General features: G+C 37.7%; 1 protein-coding gene across 2 annotated transcripts in view; it reads right to left on the reverse strand.

Annotated features, from left to right (window-relative positions):
- The window catches only part of cntnap3 (contactin associated protein family member 3), a 133,721-nt gene that overhangs the window by 41,701 nt on the left and 74,903 nt on the right, over positions 1 to 17,117 (reverse strand). The gene's annotated exons all lie outside the window — the stretch shown is intronic.

Raw genomic sequence — 17,117 nt, forward strand, 5'->3', positions numbered from 1 at the left:
AGAAATATTGACAGTTCACTCTTAGAAGGAAAAATTATATATAGCAAAACAAGTTCTGTTAGACAATTCATGAGTAACACTTTACAATAATGTTCATTAGTTAACTACTTTAGTTAATAAACTAAGAATGAACAATACTAATCTACATACAATACTAATCAAAGTGTGAGTATTGCGTGAGAAAAAACTGAAAGTTTATGGAGTTTCAGTGACATTACTACTATATAATGTTGAAAATAATGTATAATAATGCAATGGGGGAATATTTGTGGGTCCTGAAAATATAATAATAATAATAATAATAATACTTTAAAAAATAATAGAGAAATAATAATAATAAAAAAAAAAACTCTCTTCTTTATTTTAGATTAAAATATTGCGATTTGTATCGAATCATGACATGAGTGTATCGTTACACCCCGACTTTGTACACTTGTGAAGTGCAGTAATCCGTTTGCAACATTTACGGTTCATAACAGAACTTTCAGAATCTAAAATTGGATTGGGTTCATCGTGTAAACACACTGAACGTGTTTTAAAGTACAAAGCTGAGCTAACTTGAAAAAGCATGGCAACCTATCACATTCAACTTAAGTTAACTCAACTAATTAGCTCCAATTAAAGTCGAATTATATACTTTGGTTTGAACTTAAACATTCTTGTCAAGGCAATTAAATATTGTTTTGCATTAGTAATGCAAGGGGCTACAATCCTTGTTTTTTCATCTTCATGTTTGATTTTCAATGCTAACTATATGATTTAAACATAAATTTAGAGGCAAACATTTTACCCTGGCAAATATATCGCGTGCAAAAGTTGCAATGAGATGCGCATATACCTCAACGCACAAATCTCAAACAAGGTGATGATCAACAATTGCAATTCAGTAAAAATCTGAACCACAAGACAGCGAAATAACAGTGACAACAACAGCAGTCGTATAAATCAAGCCAGTAAATGCAAAGCAATGATTCTTCAATAATAGTTTCCACATAATTTTTCAAGCTGCAATGCATGCTGGGAAAAATGTAATATCACTTCACACAGCACACCTGGTTTGAGGAATCATTCATATCTGGAGCTTAAATGCATATTCATGTGCACTTTTAGTGACAAACGAGAACTGCAGAATGACAGTCGCATGTAAATCACAGGGAAATAGACATTTAGACATTCTACTAACTAGAAGTAGCCTAACTCCATAAACTCTATGTCAACTTTAACTGAGTATATCGGCATAATAACTGCTAACACTTTATTTTGATGTTCCACAACAGAAATTCTACTGACTATAAGTAACTTTGCACCTATTATTCTACTAACCCGAACCCTAATACCTAACCTTAACCTAACAGTCTACTAACAGTCTGCTACAGTCTCCTGAAACTCATGTAATTAGTTAGTAGAATGTGTATTGAAATAAAGTGTTAGCGTTTTGAAGTATGCAAATCAACATTAAAAACTAATTTAAGCAAATAATGACTTACATTTGGGTCTGTTTCTCTCATAATATATTTTCTTCATATGACTTCAGAAGACTTGGATAACAAGAATGCCTGTTTACATAACTTGTGAAACACCCTGATGTTGACCAATCATAATCATGATCGAGTATACTTCATTAGTATAATTATTATTCTGTTTGATTTCATTTACATAAAGAAGTCTCAAATGTAGAAGCACAAACAGCCCGTTTAATTCAGAGAAAGCATGAAAAACTAAATCACAGTTCAGAAGGGACCTTGCAGAATCAGCAAATCGGTAATAATTGTAGGATTGAAAATAATCTATCTGAAATGAACCAAGACATTTGCTTTACTGTTTTCTACCACAAGGACCATCTGGAGTTCCTAAAGGCACCGAGGGGCTGATAGCGATCAAGGCCTGTAGGCCAAGATGTGTGTACTTTGGGGGTCGATGAATTGTCACATCTTTAGTACAATGGGGGAAGTTGTAATGATCTGATTGGTCAGTTTGAATGTCTCACATTTGGGTTTTAGTCACATGGTTAGGAAAGGATAAAAGAAGATTGAAACGTTTGCTCTGTCTCTTTGGTGCTCTGGCTCTCTTCTTCTCTGGGTCCCTTTCTTGGGGCTCTCTCTCTTTACCTCCTCTCTCTCTCTCTCTCTCTCTCTCTCTCTCTCTCTCTCTCTCTCTCTCTCTCTCTCTCTCTCTCTCTCTCTCTCTCTCTCTCTCTCTCTCTCTCTCTCTCTCTCTCTCTCTCTCTCTCTCTCTTCTCTCTCTCTCTCTCTCTCCCTCCCGCCCTCAATCACTCTCACTCTCTCTCAGGTAACATTTTACATGCTGGGTAAGATTAATGGTATAAGTTATCATCAACTCATACATCTATTTTGTAACTATTTTAAGTGTAACCATAACCATATTTTGTCATTAAACCTTTTCAATTACAACTAATGTGCTAACTAGTTTTGATTTGGTATTGACTTTGAAGTGCTTCATATTGCAATACAATATCGTCACTCTCTATAGCAACGCTCTCCCACATACACTGCGTTTCTGTCGTTGGTATAAGTGGCAGTGGGTGAATAGACAAGAAATGTGCAGTTTTCTACCATCTTGCTAATAACATTTCTTTAGTCATTCGGCAGTCTTGCAGACTGAAATCCACCCTTACATCATTTAAACAAAGAGGGATTATAAAATTGCATAGTTCCCGTGAAACTCTATTAATGAAACTGTTAAGCTTTAATTATTAACATGTTCTGCAGAGTGTACTAGTGTAAACTTATGACCGCAACTGCATGGTTTTGGTGCGAGAAACTTTGACAAACTCGTCTGATCATTTAGTAAAGTCACAGCACATCTGATTTGAGGGATCATTCATGTGTGGAGCTCGAACGCCGCAGGAGCTTTACTTTACACACTGAACTTTAATACTTTGTGTTAGAGGTTTCATCACACCATTAACCTCAAGATTGACTTCGCAAACACCACTAATAATCATTTATGCCACGGTGCCTTGATTTAGAAGCTACAAACTTTTGCTAAGAGCAAAGTAAGGTTAACCAAGTGACTCAAAGCAGCCTCTTCGACCACAAACACCTTCCAGTTTCTCTTTGTTGAGCAAATCCTTTCTAGTCAGAATAAATGTCCTTGCCTGAGCCAAAAAAACAATTCCCTGCCTCTCTCATCTCTCCCGGGAATGCCATCGGATTATTTGCATGCTCGCATTACTAGCGCTCACTTCACCGGCGACATCTTTCACCAGATTTCCATTTGTGGCCACAAAGATGGTCTAAGAGGATCCGTTCAAACACTCTTTGTTCTGCTTTAGGTGGCCGGGACAGATACACTCTCCGCTCCGGTTTCACGCTTTGTAGCTTTATAATCGGAACAGGATCGAGTGTGTCTTTCATTCCGTTTAAAATGGACATTTCAAACCAAGAAAAAAAAAAAAAAATGAAAGCACACTTTTTGGCTCACATACGCCGACGGCATATTGAGAGGCACGTCTCTTTGTTGGCTGGGATCCCATCAGAGCTTCTCAGGCCCATCGCGGGGACACAACTGAACCACAGCGGTCGAATTCACTCAGTCGGACTCCTCTGTTCTCTGTAATGATCAGACTTCACTCACTGTCACACACTGAGAGCGACTGAGAAACACGCAGAAAGGATGAATGCCACCATGACTTGCCAAACAGTTGCGCTTTCTCTAATGAGATAATCCTCCGAGACAGACAATACACAAATCAGAAACAAAACACATGAAAAGGATCTCAGGGTCCATAAATAAAGACTGTACAATCGTTATTTTGACCTTCATTACATTTCCTTTTTCTTGGAAGTCCACGAGAGTTTAGGAGTTTGGGGTTTCTGAAAAAGTATCTTCTGCTCGCCAAGGCTGCATTTATTTGATTAAAAAATTAAGCAAAAACGAAAATATTATTACAATTTAAAATAACTGTTTTCTGTTTGAATATATTGTAAAATGTAATTTATTTTCAGCATCATTACTCCAGTCTTCAGTGTCACATGATCCTTCAGAAATCATTCTAATATGATGATTTGCTGCTCAAGAAACATTTCTGATTATTATCAATGTTGAATACTGCTTCATATTTTTGTGAAAACTGTGATACACTTTCTCAGGATTCTTTGATGAATGGAAAGAGCAGCATTTACATGAAACAGAAATCTACTGTAACATTATAAATGTCTTTACTGTCCCTTTTGATCAATTTAACGCACTCTAGCTGAATAAAATTATTAATAAATTCTTACTGCCCTCAAACTTTCAAACAGTAGTGTGATGTTAGGTTTCTCACAGTGCAAGATGTTTTACAAGACCATTTTACAACTTCTCTGTGATGCTTAGGTGAGAAACAAGTACACAAACACAGTGTGTTAGAGGAAGAACAACATGCATACAATTTTTATGAAAGATTACGAAGAACACAACATTTTTATAATAACATGCACTGATGAATCATTCACAATAAGACCAGGAACATGAGGTCTCAGCTAATAAAAGGCTTGACATCTGGGGATATGATATTCCACTAGCATCTCGGTCTGAAGGACGCATCTAAGAGAGACAACATGGAAATAGGAGAAACAAGATTGCTTGAAATCAAGATTTCAAAGGAAAAACAAATACTTCCTTCTTTTAGTCAAATGCTGATTGTGCAAATGACAATCACACAAAACTAGCAGTTAAAGCTATAAACTTAAAGTTAAACAGTTCAACTCAAGACGGCTGCGTTCTGCTCCGTTGCCTTGCGCTCTCACGAGCTGTTTGTGAATGAAGGAACGTGCTCTGTCTTCCACAAATAGAGGAAACCAATCAAAATGACTATGCAAATATATGCGAGAAAAAAGCCCAAACAGAATTCAAATACGACTGCTGCAGTGACATCATCGTTGACAGTTACATTTTGAATTCCAAACATTCTATAAATGTAAGACAATGGGAGATTTTCAAAAAATGGAACTGAAAAGTAACACATTTCCCAAACCCGTTTCTTTCCTGAATACGTCCATTTGTCAGAAAAACAGACAAATCTTTAAATATCTTAAAGTCCCCCTGCAGTAACTTAAAGGGATACTTCAGGATTTAGCATTAAGCTTTGTATTAGTAGAAAACAGCCTGATCTCACGGCAATTCGTACGAATTCTACGAGGTGGCTAATTCGTACGAATTCATACGACCTCACTCGTACGAATTCGTACGATTTTTGCTAAATCGTACATATTTTACGAATTGCCAATTCGTATGAGTTCATACGAATGACCTACCCCTGACCCCGCCCCTAAACCTACCCATCACGTGGGTTTAGACAAATCGTACAAATTCGTACGAGTGAGGTCGTACGAATTCGTACGAATTAGCCACTTTTTTATCACTTGTACGAATTCGTACGAATTGGTCGTAAGATAGCGTTGTAGAAAACCTGTAGTATTTTCGAATTACCGTGCTTCCCTCACTCATATCCCTCTGAGACGAGAGATTTATGTATTTTTTGTCTGGAAAAAATCCTCCAATGACGCAAAAATCGTCATTTTGCGTCATCGGAGGATTTTTTGACCAGAGGCGAGAGACTACAGCCAGTAGGAGGAGCTGTTCCGCATGTCTTCAACCCGCCCATAGGGGGATCTCACTCACAGAATGTACACATAGTGTCAGCCATCTCTTTTTGGAAGCTAAGCTAGCAGGCTCTTGTTCTGTGGAGAAAGCTGAGTAGTAGGGGTTACCATCCTCTTTTTCCCGGACATGTCCGGCCGTTGAGATCGTCCAAAATGTCCAGGATCCGGCTTTTGCTTTCTGCAGTCGCCATTCATTGTTTACATGCACACCTTTTGTTTCAATCTAACTGAATTCATTCCGATTGGTGAATCTGAATGTAGTGTTTACATGAACGCTAAACAAGTGATCAGTTGATGTGCGTTTTAACATTGCTAAGAAAATTCCCGCTTCTCCGAGAGAGATACGAGACCGGTGCGTCTCACAGGTGTCGCTCATCAGTAATCACGCCACCGGCCTCGTGTCGTTCTCCCGCGGCCCTAGACTCGTCCTGCTCGCCACAGTAAACATGATGAATGGCGACTGTAGAACGCAAAAGCCGAATCCCGGACATTTTGGGCGATCTCGAAATCCTGGGCAGACTCGTCACGGAGACTCACTAGTAGCCTAGCCTTGTTGTTTTAAACTGTGCTCTCTTACCGGTAGACGTGGCTTAGGAGTGGCCTCCTAGGGCAGCGAAGCAAGTGCATTCTGGGAGTTATACATTTTCTGGCTTTTCTCAGTCTAGAAAGTTCCAAATTCAAAAATAATTTCACATTTCTTCTACATAAATGACCCATTTTAAATACACATTCATATTTCCAGAAGTTAAGTATCCCATTAATCCCTTTGATAATCAAAATGACATATTTAAAAAAAAATTCCTGCAAAAATCATTTCTTCATGCTTTAAAATAGCTTGAATGTAACTTTACACGCCTTGTTTAATTAAGTATATGAGGGTCCATGAATATGCAAATTAGCCCCGCCTCCACTCAATCACAGCCACAGTTTAAATCTGTCATATATGTTTGAACAAGAAAATGATTCAGAAGAAGAAGAGAAAGAGTGAATTATACGGGTTCATCCACAAGTCGATGTATCAGAATGTAGATGCGTTTTATGAATCGCTCTCTACAACGTCGGACACATAACGGTAATTAATATATGATCAGCCTTTGGCTTGACTACATTATCAAACAGCTAATAATGTGTTGCTATCCCGTTCCTATTCACCATCAGCAAAAATCAGCATCCTTAGAAACGCTTTGAACATCATAGAAAGTCAGTGGAGAAAAGCCCCGAATGGTTATATGTTGGTGACGGAAGGACACAGGCGGTTTCGAAATGCGTTTTTGAGTCTTTGGTTCACTGCAGTTTTAAGGAGAAAATACTCATAGACACATATAAACAACATTAAAAATGTGCTTTTCACCACAGGGAGTAAAAAAAATACATATATAACATACAAAAATGTTTGAAATTATCTACGAAACAGCTCGAAAGGAATCTTCATGTTTTGTGGAGAAGGATATATAAGGAATTACAATGCGGCGCTCGCCTCGCAAACAAACCTAGATCAAACACAAAAAACTCCCTCAGACAGAAAACAGAATGGAAAATAAATCTATTCAAGCAGAATACGTGTGTGAGGGCAGCGAGCTCTGCACATCTGAACAGAGAACAAAATGACACCAGCTCTGAGTAGCAGCTTGACGGCATCGAAGCGTACGTGCCCCGCGCTGCCCTTCCCATCCCTCACCAACACTCCAGCAGCCAGAGGTCACTCGTCGTGACCCTAATCACAAAGAGGTGACACCAAACGCCGGCCCGCAGAGCTGAAGTCCCCTCCTGAAAGACAAGAGCAGCAGGTGTGCAGGGACGCCACGCTTCTCCACAGAGCTTGTTTGATGCATTTCTCTGGGCCTCAGGGGGAACCTGACAAGAGCTGGAAGGAGACAGACACGCCCTTTCAGCCTGGGGGTCAGAGGTCAACCGGAGGAAATCAGGACGGACAGAGACCAGGCCAACGACACAACCTTAAGTCAACCTCATCAGCCGCTAACAGCGAAGAGAGAGAAGAGATGCAGAATGCAAACATGCAACGTTTGAAACCAGGAAGTTGGTAATATTGTTAATGTTAAAAATTGCAATGAATTATGCAAAAACAAACCCAAAATAATTAGTGCACGCAGTTTCCCACCCTGTGGATCGGTTCTGAGTGCCTTGATAATAATTAGCGATGCACCGAAATCGATGCTGAAAACCGAAACTGAAAATAATTCCTCAAAATAACTGATCAAATTTATTTAATAATCAGTTGTACAAACATGTAATTGCACATAATGCAGTTTTTTGATAACAGAATGTTTTTACTCCAATTTGTTGGTGAAATATAAACATTTGAACAATAATAAGCTGTAATAACTTGCTCTCATGACAGATTAATTCAAACATTCATTAAATGATGAAGACAGATATATTAATATAATGAATATGCAATAGTGCAAATATGTATCAAGATGCAGCTTTCTAGAGTTATTTTAACTTGCTAACTATCGAGTTTATGTACATTGACTTGTTTTTCTGAGGTAAATGAAACATTACGTGACAAGCTGTTTTATTGATGACTTTCCGTGGTTGAAACACCGATTAACATGAGGCATTTCAGTGAGTTGTACCATATCTTTAATCATGACTTCTGAAGATCATGCATATTTATTTCATGCCGTAACTAGTAAAGAGGAAGAGATGATCCGATCGCGTGCCTCTGAACAGTGCAGCGATCTGTGACTCCACATTACAGAGCCACAAAACCATGTTTATTGTCTGAATTTTGTAATAAAATCGATTTTGTTTCATATCAAAAGTAACAAAGCACAAATCTTATTATGATTTTTAGATGGCAGGCTTGTTACAAATTCTGTTTAGTGAAGTTTTATTCATGCAGCAACCGCTCTGAACACAGTCAATGATTTCGGCCCTACAAAACCACTGTTTTATTCGGACATTTCCTGTAGAGGACACTTCAGTGTAGCACCAATACTAAAATGTGTTTATGATTGGAGCAGCTGATATGTTCCACTGTGACTGTACAGCATCACTCCTCCACTGAGATTCAGACACCTGAATCAAATGCTGAAAGCATGATGAACTACGCATCATGTCTCGATATATGACCTGCTATAAAGCTTTCAACATCATTTGATCATCATTTAATGAATTACTGCTGCCATGATCAATAGAGAGTGTAGAAAACATCAAATGAAATTCTGATTCGTGTTTTAGGTGTCCACTAATGGTACAATGTTAATTGCACCCGGCAAATAGCGCTGACTTCTGCGAATATGGCACAATACTCATTTGCATACAAAGGAGGCGTGCTGAAGAGAATAAAAAAGACTTAATTTCCTGTAAAGATCCTGACGCAGCACTGCTCCAGCATTCAGCTCCTGCTTAACTGAAACAAAACTGTTGAGTGAACTCACGCTTGTAGCTCTTTCATATCATTACTCTGTGTGTTTGAGCGTCCCGACCAGCAGTAACAACCCAGACTCAACCAATGACTCTCTAAACAGAAGAAAACAGAGCATTATATCCATGCTAAATAAGTCAAATTCATTATTATTATTATTTCTGTCAGGACCACTACCGTCAAATACAACTGACAATTAGCATGCAGTTTGGATTGGCGGTATGGTTCCGTTCTGGGCACTAGCGGCGCCAGGATTTCGATTGTAGGTGGGCCTCCAGAAAACTAGATGGGCCAGTTAAAATAAGCCCAAAAAAAAGGCCGGGTTCCCCTTCATCTCCGTTTCAGCGCTTTTCTGCAGCACTATAAGGACAGCGACTCAGTAGCCTACCTGAATTTAATGCATAGGCCTAATTATGCATTGGTAAAAAAAAATGTTGTTGCTTTTTTAATACAATTACAATTTCATTTCATTTCATTTATTGTTTAATAAAATTATAGGCCTATTATTTTTAGTTTATTAACAGCAACAACAACAACAACACGCACACTTCTCTGCATATCTTCAGACAAAATCAAGATATCTGACAAAACAATGAAGATATTTTACAAACCAACTGCCAGGGACGTGCAAATAGTTCCTCAGAGGCAGGCGCCAGGGCTCAAAAGTAAAAATCGATCACTATAATTAATTTATTTAATTCAAATTCATCGCCATCTCCGTAGTGAACGCGCCTATAGAGAGAAATGCACTTCATGGATTACATAATCAGAGAGTAGCAGCCTATTTCTTTTCGTTTTAAATTGTTAAAAAGACATTTCAAGCTTTCTTATGATATATTTCATGTCTGTGAGGCATGCACTGAGTTTCGGTTCAATTCATGATGAGATGCGCTCCAGTTCACGAGCAATGCAAATGACCGCGCCGGCGCCATGTCATGATTATATTGTCTGCTATTTGCTTCTTATTTATTAAATATAGGCAATTGGTTGATAAAAAAAATTATTAAAATTAAGATACAATTTATACAAAACAAAATTCACTTCAAAGAAAGGCTTTCTACAAAACAAAACTTAATGAAGTGGTCCGCTCTGACCCGCTCCATGTCTCTCGATATATTGCGCATACTATCTTACTCATGCTGGTCACTTTTCATAATCAACATGAAAAAAAAAAAACATTATAATATTTTAACAAATATGAAACTAAATGCGCTTATTTAATGGCTACAATATAGTAGGCCTACAGACTCTCTATTTGTACAAATTGCTGCACATTCATTTTATTCTGAATTTTGTACACATTTGTTGTTGAAAGGCATTTGTTTGTGCATAGTAAAACATATCTGCGACATTTATCAAGTTCACTGATAATTGTGCATGCATTTATTAATTATTATCTTAATGAATAATGTAACAAGGACAAGCATGTAAACTGCGTTGTTTGTTTGGAATGGAATGGATCGCAAATGGATCCGAATGAAGAAACGTACAAAACCATAGTAGAAATGCTGGCGCCGCGGCTGGTTCTGGGCGAGAACAGCAATAACCCCCCTTGGGGTAAACAGAACAGAACCAACATGAATGTTTGCAAATATATTTAATTCAAGATTTTAAAGTACAACATTATTCGAGAATTTATTCTGATTCAAGGGGAATCAGAATGCCAAATCCTGACTGGGCGAGAGGAGGAGCTGGGGATGGAGGAGGGTAATTCGCTCCTGAGAAACGCGACAGCTGCTGATAATATTGAAGTATTATATATGTATATGGTGATAGGCGTCGTATTCCTATAGGTAGATGTGGATCAGCTGAGAGTCAGCTGATGCGAGCTTGACTAACGTGACCTGCCAGAACTAACGCTACGCTTGATAACTATTATAGTTTCTAAATGTCCATAGGCTGCAAGGTGTTCTATGCTTTTACTATTACTAATGTCGAGAACTTCAGTAAATAACTAAATGAGAAAAAGTATTAAAAAATCCTAAATTACGATGATTTAAATCAGTAGGTCTTAACTGGTGGATAATGAACCAAAAATAAAAAACAAGAGGGGTAAATGCACTAATAAAATGCATCGAACTTTATACCCCTGCAAGTAAAATACATTTTTTTAAATAGAATTTAAATGGACATATCCCAACACATTGCATATCTTTGGTTGTTAATGAGGTACTTTAAAGCAGAAAATTCAGTATTGAATTCAAAAGGCTCCAGATGCTTCAATAATAGCTTATGAAAACATAAAATGCAATTATCTTAATTATCTGTAATTATGTAATCAACCAACTTTGCATTTGAGCCATATAACCTACCGTTCAAATGTTTGGGGTCGGTAAGATTTTTAAAAAATGTTTTTGAAAGAAATCTCTTATGCTGACCAATGCTGCATTTATTTGATCAAAAATACAGTAAAAGGAGTAATATTGTGAAATATTATTATATTTTTAAAAGAACTATTTACTGTTTTACTATATTGTAAAATGTAATGTATTCCTTTGATGCAAAGCATCATTACTCCACTCTTCAGTGTCACATGATCCATCAGAAATCATTCTAATATGATGATTTGCTGCTCAAGAATATCATTTTCTATGTTGAAACAGTTGAATATTTATGTGGAAACTGTGATACATTTTCTCAGGATTCTTTGATGAATAGCGAGTTCAAAAGAACAGCCTTTATTTGAAATATATATGTTTTGTAACATTAATTTGATGCTTCCTTGCTGAATAAAAATATTAATTTATGATCCAAACTTTTGAATGGTAACGTATGTACTATAAGAGCATTTTCAAGCCCTGCTGAGTGAAAAAAAAATGTAGTGGTGACACTGAAAGAATGAAATGGAAGAAAAGTGCTGTGGTATCTGTCAGACGAGACAGGAGTAGTGAACTTCATCCATCTTGTTCACTCATCACTTCCGTTCTGCACACAGTTCAGATTTACTTTTCAAAATAGTCGTCAATAATACAATTCTGCTCATGAACACAAGTGCACCAGGAAAATGCAAAATGATAATTAGTACGACAGGGGGATGATAAGTGGAGCACTAGAACAGGAGACGCTGTTGTGTGACTCAAACCCATACAGCACTGTTGAAATAATGAGGCACTTCTGCGTAAACACAGATCTGTGGACATGTGGCTCTTTTACTGCGGGTGTGTGTGTGTGTGTGTGTGTGTGTGTGTGTGAATGATGCGACTCAACGGTGTGCATGATAATAGTTCAACTTCACACCTATTGCCTCTTTCTGTTTTGTTTCTTTTTGTGGCTATGCACTTTTGCAGTAACAGAATAAAAACAGGCCTTATACACTTCTGTACTAATGCTGATTATCATCAACTACTGCTCACAATTAGTGTCAGTGATTAGTAAAGTATTTAACCGTGTTGAGTAACTCATCTCCACCACCCAAAACACCCTAGTAACAAGTCAAAACACTGTAGTAACAACGACAACCCTCAAACCAAGACAGTGATTGGCTCTTTACACAGATAGGCAGGCCTTCATGTCAAGCATCGGTAATGATACTCTACACTGAATATGATGTTCTTATCAAAAGCACAATAAAAGCTGAATTTAAGCTTGAGCAGGATTGAGAGTCCACATGGGTCTGAGATTCAGTGAAAGTGTCGACAATGCAAAAACTCCCTCTTTATTCTGTCCATTATTCACCTTTACAATAACACTTACTCAGCACTTTAGTCAAAGTGAGCACTACATCACACACTGTTCCTCCCCGCGTCACTGTATAATCACTCTACACACCAAAACAACTTCCTCAGGTGAACCTTTAGCTTGGCACGTTATTTAAGGAACGAAAAAACGAATCAATGAACCGCAGCTCGATACGGAAAATAAAATGCAGCATGCATAGATACACGTTTGAACATGTTTGCATGCTTAGTTCAGCAACAGGCATCCAGTTACCTTCTCAAAATAAAAATAGTCATTTTGCATTTCAATCCAATTTTGTGCACAATTTTCGGAACATTTCGTTTTCATTTCAAGTCGGGTAGTAGACAGAAGAATAAATTCTAAATGCAAATAATCGATATTCTATAAAAATAAGATAAAATTATTTTAATTATCTATTTATTAATAATTTTTGGTCAACTGACCAATAATTGGATGGTCAAGTCTAGTATATTACATAATGGGATACAGTACCAATGCATACAAATGACATGTAAAATAATATGTAAAAATGAATATGCAAATCTAAAATGAACATGTTTGCATATTTAATTCAGCGATCTTCTCAGAATTTTTTTTTATTGTGCATTCTAAATACAATTTTGTGCACAATTTTCTGAACGCAAATAATAAAATACAAATAACTGTACACTCACCTAAAGGATTATTAAAAACACCTGTTCAATTTCTCATTAATGCAATTATCTAATCAACCAATCACATGGCAGTTGCTTCAATGCATTTAGGGGTGTGGTCCTGGTCAAGACAATCTCCTGAACTCCAAACTGAATGTCAGAATGGGAAAGAAAGGTGATTTAAGCAATTTTGAGCGTGGCATGGTTGTTGGTGCCAGATGGGCCGGTCTGAGAATTTCACAATCTGCTCAGTTACTGGGATTTTCACGCACAACCATTTCTAGGGTTTACAAAGAATGGTGTGAAAAGGGGAAAACATCCAGTATGCGGCAGTCCTGTGGGCGAAAATGCCTTGTTGATGCTAGAGGTCAGAGGAGAATGGGCCGACTGATTCAAGCTGATAGAAGAACAACTTTGACTGAAATAACCACTCGTTACAACCGAGGTATGCAGCAAAGCATTTGTGAAGCCACAACACGCACAACCTTGAGGCGGATGGGCTACAACAGCAGAAGACCCCACCGGGTACCACTCATCTCCACTACAAATAGGAAAAAGAGGCTACAATTTGCACAAGCTCACCAAAATTGGACAGTTGAAGACTGGAAAAATGTTGCCTGGTCTGATGAGTCTCGATTTCTGTTGAGACATTCAGATGGTAGAGTCAGAATTTGGCGTAAACAGAATGAGAACATGGATCCATCATGCCTTGTTACCACTGTGCAGGCTGGTGGTGGTGGTGTAATGGTGTGGGGGATGTTTTCTTGGCACACTTTAGGCCCCTTAGTGCCAATTGGGCATCGTTTAAATGCCACGGCCTACCTGAGCATTGTTTCTGACCATGTCCATCCCTTTATGACCACCATGTACCCATCCTCTGATGGCTACTTTCAGCAGGATAATGCACCATGTCACAAAGCTCGAATCATTTCAAATTGGTTTCTTGAACATGACAATGAGTTCACTGTACTAAAATGGCCCCCACAGTCACCAGATCTCAACCCAATAGAGGATCTTTGGGATGTGGTGGAACGGGAGCTTCGTGCCCTGGATGTGCATCCCACAAATCTCCATCAACTGCAAGAAGCTATCCTATCAATATGGGCCAACATTTCTAAAGAATGCTTTCAGCACCTTGTTGAATCAATGCCACGTAGAATTAAGGCAGTTCTGAAGGCGAAAGGGGGTCAAACACAGTATTAGTATGGTGTTCCTAATAATCCTTTAGGTGAGTGTATAATTGTGCAAAGTTAAATAGTGAAAAAACAATAAAAATCAATACATACAAAAAATGTTGCACTGTGCACAGTGTACATACTATAAACTGCTGAAATGGTAAGAATAGCATGGCAGTGTTTTATTCTGAACACATGCATTGAATAATTTGTACCACAACACAGTACAAGGTCAACTTTTGTAATCCAAACCAAACCAAACGACAGCAGCACCATCAGCGTTCACCGTAAGCACACCTCAGCTCTCTTCCCTCATATTATATTTGATCTGGGGTTAATAAACCGCTCTGCTTCGGTCTAGTCCACACTTAGACTCATTTTGCACAGGGCCCGTGGGTTCATATGAGGCACATGTAAAGCCAATGAGAGCTGCTGCCATCCAATATTTCTTAGTTATGGGCAGCAATGTTATTTGAGAACAACCTACAGCCCTTTTCCAGAGGTAATAACCCTCACAGTGGAGCCGGTGTTTCTGCTTGGAGTGAGAGGACATCACCCACGGTCTGCCCTCGTCTCTTTCTTCTGCAGACTCAATAACACTGTGTGCGTTAATGAGAGCGGAGAGCTACCGAACTCCATTCAACCTTTCAAAGCACAACCAGGGGTGTGATACTGATGTAAACTGCATTTCTAAAAGTGTCAGCATGATTTATTCATTCTGGTTTTACCGTATTTAACGCAGCATTTAAAAAAACAACTTCACCATCAAATTGAACCAAACCCTTTTACTGGCATTTTTGGCATTGCTCCGAATTTGGGCTTGCCTTAAGTGAAGCTGAAAGTATTGGCCTTTACCTCCTTATTGGCTCGTAGGGCTATCTTACTCAAGTGGAAAGATCCTGCTCACCATCTGAAGCATCTGATGTGCAATGTGGATAAGCTCACCAGCTCTGCAATTCACCCGGATCATGTCAACAGATAAGGTCATTAAAATTACACTGTTATGATATATAAGTTTGATTATAAAGTATATTTGAGACTATAGACTGTATAGATCTGGCTATGTGAGACTATAGTTTGAATTAATCCCTTTCCGTTGTATAACACATTGACATTACAGTACAGAATGGCTCTTTTGGCATTATCCAGAACATTGTATAAGCATTCGTTTCATGTGTCATAGAATGGAAGGTTTTTGAGAGGTACATGTCACATTTCACAATACTGTAAACTGGATATTTAATTGTGCATTTACTATATTTTTACATTTAGATTACTTTTGCCTAATGCTACTTATATTTTTTAAATCTAATATCAGTTGATGATACTGATACTAAGTGATGTTAGTGACGCAGAAATGACACACTTCAGCTTTAATATACTGTATATAAAAAATTAAATAAAATAAAAATATTGTGATATTTTTTTAAATAATATTTCATTTAAAAAAAAAAAAAAAAAAAAAAAAAAAAGAATAAAAAAAGCCTGGAAGCCTTTCATTCATGTCACAAACGTGGAGGATGAGTCTGTTCAAATCCCTAACTCTATACCACATTAGCTTTGCAAACATCAAAACACAGTAAACCAAAAAAACATTCCAACAAACAAATAAACAGAAATCCCAGAAGTCTTCAGAGCTCTGAACAAGTGTGACAGACAAAAGCGAGACCTTTCAGAATGTAAACGAGTACCTAGAGGCAATACAACTTTCAGAGAAAACAAATCCACATCTACATCAAGTGTCACCACCAGTGCTTTAAAAAAAACAAAAAACAATATTCACATGAGATATAAGTGTGTGCGCCACAGGTTCCCCTTTACTTTGAATTGCTCGGTCACAGCAGTGTATTTAGCGTCTATCAAAAAACACAGAAGAAAGAAAGAGAGCCTCTTTTTCAGGAGATTTACTTTAGTCTCAAAGCAAAATAAACCCATTTCTGCCTCAAACCAAATGAACCAAACATTCACTGACATGAAACTAACAGCAGTGAACAGGACAGAGAACATGTTCACAGTGGAATACTGCAATATATACCCAAAACAACTTACTATATACTATAAACAGTGTGCAACGAAAAAAAGAGTCACTATTATTGTCATTCAAGCAGTGATTTTGCAGTTTTGTGTAAAAAATATCTTATCTTCGGGAGTCTGACTAACTAGAAAGTTTACAATATATACAAACTGCATACTAGTAATAGACAGATATATCCACATGGCCAATATTTGGCCATTTTGAGATTATTGGCACTGGTTGAAAACCATTTCTACTTGGCAAAACAGAAGCATTACATCCTCTTTTAGTGTCGTAATCTACAGACAGCCTTGTCAATGGAAAATCAACAATTATATGGTATGAAATAAGCATTAATTTGAACAATTTCAATCTAAAATGCATAACTAGGACTGCAAAAATACAGTACAAGTTTTTCATTTTGAACTAAATTGTAAACTAAAGTATAACAACACAGTAAACTTAGTGTTCCATTTTGATTGATCAGATGGATAAATATTCAAATGAGGGCAGTTTCTCCCTGAGGCTCATCATCTGCGTCTTTTAGTAAATCAGTATTCTCGGCATTTCCATGGCTAATTAATCTCTATGTTTACATAA

The sequence above is a fragment of the Squalius cephalus genome, assembly GCF_949319135.1.
Source record: "Squalius cephalus genome assembly, chromosome: 24".
NCBI classification, from domain to species: Eukaryota; Metazoa; Chordata; class Actinopteri; order Cypriniformes; family Leuciscidae; genus Squalius; species Squalius cephalus.